Here is an 8,435-nt window from a genome sequence, read left to right as displayed (position 1 = left end):
CGTCTCATCAGCCTCGAGAGCAGCGGTGCATACGGTGACAGCCAGGTCACTCGAAATGCTCGTGAAAAGCGACTTCGTGTCGAAGGACACCATCAAGTCGTCTTTCTCGATCACGGTGTTGCGAGTCTTCTCGACAAAATCGAAAGAATTACGAACGTGAGTGGTCCCTTTATTGACGAGCGGAGCCAGAACTTGGAGCAGGAACTTCGACAGGTGGCCCACATTCCAGCCAAAAAGATGCGCCATGAGCTCGTGAGAGTCAAGGACCGCTTGCCCAAGGAGCGCTTCCCCGGTGTGGTATATGAGATACCTTGTGCAGACTGCAGCGGCGTGTATATCGGGGAATCAGGAAATTATAACAATCGTCCGCAGCAGCACGCACGTGACGTAAAGAATAAAAGCGTCCGCAACAATGCTGTAGCCGAACACGCCATCGTGAATGACCACAAGATTGATTGGGACAATGCAAGAATCGTCGCTACAGAAAAAGTGACAGCATCACGGCTACATCTGGAATCACTAATCATTCAGACCACATCTAACACAGTCAATCGTAACGACGGAAATCTAAACCCTATCTACGCACGCTCTTTGCAGCGATTATTCAAGCCCACTTAAACGACCCACTTCTGGTGATGCATTTATTGTGAATAAGGCTTCCGTGCTGGAAGCCGAAACGTCAGTACATTTTGTTTGGACTGGTCGGCATCTCTTTTTCGTTTCTAGTGTACCCTCCCGGCCAGACGGGATTCCGTCATGCTCTCGATTTCACCTATGTAGGATGCGTCACAATCCTTGCATGGAATTTTGTAGGCAACTCCGGGGAATCTTGATTTTTCTAAAGGGTCCTTCACGCGTACCAGCTTCTGATTAAGCTGGTACGCGTTTAACACCATATTTTAATTTTAACACCATATGTGCCAAACACCCTTGCAAGAGCTTCACTGATGCCTTGCGTGTAGGGGACGGCAGCGCGGTTTTGCCTGTATTCTTCAGGATCCCTTTCGGGGGAGGCAACTGAAGCCCGCAATTGTTGCGTCCTCACACACTTTGAAGGGCAGCCGTTGCTGCGAAGGTCCTTCCTTACCACGGCTAGCTCTTGCTTGCACAGACCAGGCTCACAGCAGATTCGTGATGCGCGTGAGAAGAGTGCAGCGGCGACGAAGCGTTTTTGGCCTGTAGGATGCGCAGAGTCGAACCCCAGGAATCTACCCGTGTGGGTCGGCTTTCGATACACACTGGTTGTAAATCCTTTGGCTGACCGTCTCACAAGTACGTCGAGGAAGGCCATCTGTCCATTATTTTCTTGTTCCATGGTGAACTGGATGCTTGGAACACGAGAGTTTAGATGCTCAAGTAAAGGCATTACGTTTTGGCGGTGGATCACACAAAAATAGTCGTCTACGTAGCAGACAAAGATCTTGGGGCCGTCTTGTACGAGCATAGCGCAGAATTTTCTAGAGCCTCTAGGGCAATATTCGCACAGACTACTGAAACGGAAGCTCCCATCGCTGTTCGAAACCGCTGGTCCGTTGAAAACAAAATATGTGTTCTGCAGGCCAAATTCCAGGAGACGATATAAGTCTTGCATCTCAATTGGCGAACGTGAAGGCAGAGATGCATCGTTCTCGAGTAGATCCTTGCAACTCCAGACCGCGTAATTTTGCCTGGAATTTGGCCTGCAGAACACGTTTTGTTTTCAACGTACAATGTTACAAGCAGCGGTTTGGAACAGCGATGGGAGCTTCCGTTTCAGCAGTCTGTGCAAATATTGCCTCAGAGGCTCTAAAAAATTCTGCGCTATGCTCGTACAAGACGGGCCCAAGATTTTTGTCAGCTACGTAGACTGCTTTTGTGTGATCCACCGCCGAGACGTAATGCCTTTAATTGAGCATCTAAACTCTTGTCTTCCAAGTATCCAGTTCACCATGGAACAGGAAAATAATGGACAGATCGTCTTCCTCAACGTACTTCTGAAGCGGTCGGCCAAAGGATTTATAACCAGTGTTTATCGAAAGCCGACCCACACGGGTAGATACCTGGGGTTCGACTCTGCGCATCCTATAGGCCAAAAACGCTCCGTCGCCGCTGCGCTCTTCTCACGCGCATCACGAATCTGCTCTGAGCCTGGTCTTTGCAAGCAAAAGCTAGCCGTGGTAAGGAAGGACCTTCGCAGCAACGGCTACCCTTAAAAGCTTGTGAGGACGCAACAATTGCGGGATTCAGTTGCCTCCTCCAAAAGGGTTCCTGAAGACGGGCAAAAACGCGCTGCCGTCCCCTACACGCAAGGCATCAGTGAAGCTCTTGCAAGGGTGTTTGGCACATATGGCATTAAAATTGCACACGTGCCAACGAACAGGCTTAAGCAGAAGCTGGTACGCGTGAAGGACCCTTTAGAAAAATCAAGATTCCCCGGAGTTGCCTACAAAATTCAATGCAAGGATTGCGACGCACCCTACATAGGTGAAACTGGAAATATTTAAAATAAGAATTCAATAGCACCAGAACGATGTCAAAAAAGTCAATGCAAGCTGAAATGCCTTGGCGGATCATCACCTGGCTACTGGCCACGTCATCGATTGGGATTCCGCAAGCATAATCGCATCAGAGAAGTGCCTGTCGACACGACTACTTTTAGAATCAGTGCATATTCAACCAACTAAAAACACAATTAACCAGTCGCGGGGTAATCTCCCCGAGATATACATGCGCACTCTGCACCACCAAACCTATAAATAATCACGACCTTTCACCCCCCTTTCATTGTGGTCAAAGGCCAGTAGGGGCCCAAAATGTCTTTATTTGTTTATTTGTTTTTGACCAGGCGAGGGCCTGCTTGTATTTCATCAACACCGAACTAATCCGCCTGAATCACCACTTTATAGACATTGAGCAATTATTTGAATTGGTTTATTGTAGCAAGCTGTCTTGTTTATTTCCTTATTTTTTTGGCATTTCCTGTCTCATTTGAAATTGGGAGACCAGATAGCTTTTACTACGGGCCACGCACTGGCGACAACAAATATTTGATTTCACTTTAAACAATTTTCGGTTATGTTTTATTGTTCACCAGCCAATGACCTGAAATATAAGAGGCTCCTAAAACAAGTGCTGGCATTTCTTTCCTGCACTGCAGTACAACTAATCATGACTTTTATCATATTTTGTTCACAAATTGTAATATTTAGAAAGTATTCAGCTGAATGAAAATGTTATTTCAGTAGCATGCGCAATCAACAGGGCCTCAATGACTCTCACCACGTGGTTCACTTGTTTCTGTCACAAATAACCTGATTGCAGCCACATTCCACCCAAGACGAAGGTAACATATCCTCTGGGATGATGAATATTTAAAATGCCTTACGAGTAAGTGCTAAGCACATGAAATTGTGGCATTAAAACCGAAGATCCCTCTGCGGCATCCTTCACTTGGGGCAGCGCTTGATCACAAACTTCGAGAAGTTGAAAAATGCTCCATGCGCCGCTCCAGCCAGCAGAAACAATGCAGGACGCAAGTTGGTAGGTGGACCATTGGCATCCTGCGATTGTGAAGATTTTTTTAGTAGATGCACTTTTTTTTGTACCACTGTTCATTTTTTCGTTAACAAGCAGCTGAACTCCTGCAGGTTCTACGAATCATACAAGCATAATAAAACGCAGCAATGCAGAACAATTGGCAGGGTTACCTCAATTTTTCTTTTCTAGGAATGAAAAAAATGTAGGTAATCTATACACAACTACAATCAAACCTTTCAATTTTTACCTACTTCACTCCTAACAAGCACACATACACGTTAGACATGTGAGAGAGCTGCTACATTTATGCCCACAAACTTAATCAGGCATCAGAAATCGGCAGGGAACGACGTGTCACCTTTAAATGGCACTTTTTTCGTTCAGAACACGTAAATGGGCGAGAAAGACCCATAACTATGATTTGGTACCCTTATCTGGTATGGTTTACAGGCAATGCTTACATCTCACTTCAGTACCTTCAGGTGGTGGAGATCTTTGAAAACTCATTGCGGGCAAGGGGGTTGTGTTCAAGCTCTCGTATCTTGCCAGCATATGCTGGATTCCAGCATTCCCAAATCAACGTGACGACTCGAATGTACTGGATGCAAGAGAAAGAATAAGCACACGCCAAGGGCGTAGCCGGGGGGGGGGAATGGAAGGGAGGGGGGGTCCGGTGCCCCCCCCCTTCATAATGTTTTATGTCAAGGCTGGAGTTATCTTTGTGGGTGTTCTTTTGGCTTTTTTCAAACATATTGGCTTTTTTCAAACATATGAATATCGCGCATCGTTTAGATGGTTCAAGGAGTCGCGAGGAAGTACGGGTCTTACCATAAAGGAGGATGCGCACAGGTGGCAACAAAGGGAGGGGCCGCTTTCTCCAAATAACTAGCCATGTAGGGAGCGCAACCAATGACGTATGCATTATAATTTAGCACACTAGAGTGGGACCGGTCCAGGATTCTACCGTAGAGTAGACGATTGTGCTGGGGGCGTGACTTCCTGGCTGGGCGACTGCTTGAACCATCTCGACGATGCGCGATATTCATATGTTTGAAAAAAGCCAATACACATCTGGAAGAAATTCGGCAGATCGAAACCCAGCCGCTGTGACCGAAATTCCACGGAGGCGAAATGCACAGACAATTATGTTCTGCGTAATGCCAGTGAGCATTAAATAAATCCTAGTGGCCGAAATTATACGATGCCGTTCTATACAGCGTCTCTCATTGAACCAAACCAAGCCAGTCCTGAAATGTTTGCAACAATACTTGCATTTAACCTGCACCGCAGAACTGAAATGCGGAAGCTGTGGGTTCTCGTAGGCAGAAACTACACAACGCGCCGCAGTAAGGAAAGTGCGCTTTCCCGCAATGCTGTTGCAGCGCGCTTAGACGCTACAGGCAAGCCTACAGCTAGGCGTGCTTCACAACAAAGCAGGCACGGCGCTCTCCCGCGGTAGCAGACGACACGAAGCCCCACCTCCAAAGCCCCTGTGCGCCTGCGCCGCTTAGCTTCGATGCGCGGCCGCGGATTGTGCGCTGGCGCTCCGCGGAGCAAGGTCACGCTGCGCCGTGTTCGGACGGCCCTGTACAGCTTGAAACCCAAAGGGGGGTAAGTCAGTCGTGCAGGCCATTGTTGTATCATGGAACAGCCAACAAGGGAGCGAAGAGTGTGAAATCTCGATTTTCATGGTTCCGAAACGAAACCGTGGGCTGGTGGCACGCTTGGCCGCTCGATAACCTTCAAATCGTGCTCGACTGTACTTCATAGCTGACAAGAAAACTTAATAGTCCCTTTTCTAAAACACGAGAATCTTGATAGTAAACATTCAGTGTTGGCCTCCACTTCCGCCTGACGAACTTCGGGGTCCGCGCGCCACTCACGAGCGCACTCATGATCACACTCACGAGCGCGGGTCCGCCTAACCACCTGCTCTACGGACGAATGAATCGCCCGTGGTCTGCCCATAGACCAGCGAACAGCAATTTAGCTGATCATCACTATCATCACCATCTAAGCTCCTTAAAGGAGCCATGAAGAGAAAATACAACTTCGTTTAATTTGAAAGAACTAGGATTCAGTATGTCACTCAGCTTCATTAGAGCCGCAAAATATGTTTTTTAACAAAAAAAAGCAAGAAGTATATAAAAACTTTCAAATTTTGCTCCACAGTGACGTGTTATGAGCAAGAATGACGTCATACGGGCCCACAATAAAACATAATTTTCAGTGCCTTAACTGCACGTTAACGTTCAAGTGATGCGGTCAAATGAAACTAGAGGCCGGATTACAGACGTCCAGTCATGTGCAGTCGCGACAGGTCAGTTAGACGGCCGCCAATCGCACAAACAAGGTTTCGTGACGTCATAAATAAGTTGCGGGAAATTGGCTAGGGGGTCGCGACTGCTTCAAACGTTTTCCTTAATATCTCCGCTATTTTTTCGCAGATTGCGATGATATTGGGATCATTGTTATCAGGACTAAGCAGTCTTTCTAATAAACCCAACTTGTATTTTGTCTTCATGGCTCCTTTAAGGTGGGCTTTACAGGTAGTGTTGAGCATACACAAATCGCATGTTAAAGTCAGTTATTTCAAGCTTCGTTTGCAAAACAACGCGCAAGATGCCTTGCCTACATATTTCCCCGTCCCATTTTTTGGTCGACCACACCCCACCCCTCCCCCCCGAAAAAATTCCTGGCTACGCGCCTGGCACACGCCCAATCAGGAGTACGTTCAGCATGCACGTCGGTTGTTTAAAAAAAAAGGGTGTAATGTATTGCTCAGAAGACTCAATGCTTGCACGCATCTTGGAGCAGCAACAGCCTTGGCAGATGTGTTTGAGTGGTTTTCTTCTCTCATAACATCCACAGTGCTTTCAGGAAAAGCCCCAGGACTAGCAATTAGCATGTTCCACTTAAGAATAATGCTGCTTATACTTTACACCTTCAAATCTTTTTCTTTGTGGAAGGATGTTTATTTATTGGCGGTACAGCACTAGCGTGCGTAAATCGCAGCCTTCAGAACTCCAATCAGGCCTCTTTAAATGGTACAGGCAGTTACATAACTATTTAAAAAAGTGGACTGCAAGGACTGTCAATTCACATGACAAACATCCAAAAAATAGCTGAAAACAGAACTGGGAAGGCTTTATCGAAGACTAAACTACAAAGGTAACAACAACATTTTGGTGTCACCACCTAAGAAATATGGCTTCACCGTAAACATGACTAACACCAGGAAGTTCGTATACATGGTGATTAACTGTTACGCCCGCATTATGATTTTGGGTGAAACTGAGTTTTCCGAAATTAACAAGAAAGGTTGCCATTTAGCGGCTACATGTTAGGTTATGCATGAAACACCAATAATTGTTACGGGGGCGAGAAATTGTACATTCAAGTGATCGAACATTATTCAAGTATGGTAGCCCACTGTGCACCAAAACTGTGTTTGAAAACTTACCTTCTGGCGGCCAAACACTGTTGACAATGCTTGTGGCTCTTGTCCGGTTGAATGGAGGGACGTGATGTGCTCAGACCGTCCAGAGGTCTAAAACAGGATGACACATGATTAGCACACAGGCAAGAATGGAAATTATTGGGTGCACGAATGTTACAACTCGGGCAACACAATATTCAGCCAAAATCAATGCCCGCGTACAGCGGCACCGTACACATGGTGAGGTGGCTCGCCGCAAACGCAACGAAGCTTGCGAGGCGCGCACATTCGCTCGCAAACGATTCTCCCTCGCCATTCCCAACACGGCACAAATGACAGCGGTGATTAACGAAGCCGTAAACGCTGCGCAGCACAGTTTAGAGGAGTAGCCGCCCGTGTTCTGATAAACTACGCGTAAGACGTGGTTTGCAGTGGTGAACTCTGAAGCTGTTCAATGTAGTGCTGCGGAATGGGAAACGTTACTGCGTTACTGAGCGCCACTGCGTTACTGAGCGCCAGTGCGTTCAGCGCTCAATGCAAGCACCACAATGTTCTTTCGCACATCGCCTTTCTAAAGACGAGCCCTCAAGGTTCAACCTAGCTAGTTCAGTTAAACAATTCACACACGCGGGCTCCTGTTAACGAATCCTTAAAGCGGCGCTGACAGCTACAAACGGCATCCAGTGAAAAGAAAGGCGGCAAATGTGTCGAGACAGCTTACCTGCAGGAAACGAAGCAGAAGAGCGAGCGACGTTCAGGAGCAAGCGCCGAACGAATTTAGCCGTCTTCAGGTGGCAAAGTTGTTCTCAAATACTTCATCGCGAAGTCGAACACGACAGACATAACCGAAGACGACGAGGTGTCCAATTAATCATAACTGCGCTTGTGTAACTGCACACCACAGTAAACAATCCTTGAAAGACGGGTCACGGCATTGAGGGTCACGGGGTATCTGTTCCGGAATCCGGCCACGCCGCCGCGCGCCGTACTCAGGGTTTCGGCCGTTGGCCGGGAGTTGCGTAAAGAAATTAAAACGACAACAATAAATAATTGCCTCTTTTACTGACTACAACAGTAAATTATTATTTTTTGTGTGCAATATAATAAAGAAGCTTAGATTTTTAAAGTTTACAAACACAAAACACGGACTGAGTTTTTTGGCGCTCTATTTGAACGTTAAAAAAAGCAGCAGATAGTAAGATAACACTGCGCAATGAAATTTGGCAGTGTTCTAGTGTAAGTAATCGTATTATTATTTGGCGTCTATTTAGCGCCCGACTTCATGCCCCCTCCATTCCCAACTTTTGTTTTCTTTTGATATCTGCCTTGTTCTCCAACGTTGTTTCTGTAGGAGAAACTAGGTGGTCTGTTTATTGCATTTGTACACAATATTTACGGTCGCTAACTATAAGAATGGAATAAAATTGTGATTGCTAGTACTTTATAACTCCACTGAGTGACGAGAATGACTGTTGTCAGA

General features: G+C 46.6%; 1 long non-coding RNA gene across 1 annotated transcript; it reads right to left on the bottom strand.

Annotated features, from left to right (window-relative positions):
• Positions 1 to 2,867: 2,867 nt before the first annotated feature.
• On the bottom strand, positions 2,868 to 7,841 carry LOC144180591 (uncharacterized). The gene is made up of 3 exons (XR_013324463.1): positions 7,677 to 7,841; positions 6,980 to 7,066; positions 2,868 to 3,539 (listed from the first exon to the last, which is right to left on the bottom strand). It is a non-coding gene; the product is annotated as an uncharacterized LOC144180591 (long non-coding RNA).
• Positions 7,842 to 8,435: the final 594 nt, after the last annotated feature.

The sequence above is a fragment of the Haemaphysalis longicornis genome, unplaced genomic scaffold, assembly GCF_048455015.1.
Source record: "Haemaphysalis longicornis isolate Haplotype H1 unplaced genomic scaffold, Haemaphysalis longicornis Haplotype H1 scaffold_4, whole genome shotgun sequence".
Lineage (NCBI taxonomy): Eukaryota > Metazoa > Arthropoda > Arachnida > Ixodida > Ixodidae > Haemaphysalis > Haemaphysalis longicornis.
This window is presented reverse-complemented; position numbering and strand designations above follow the sequence as displayed.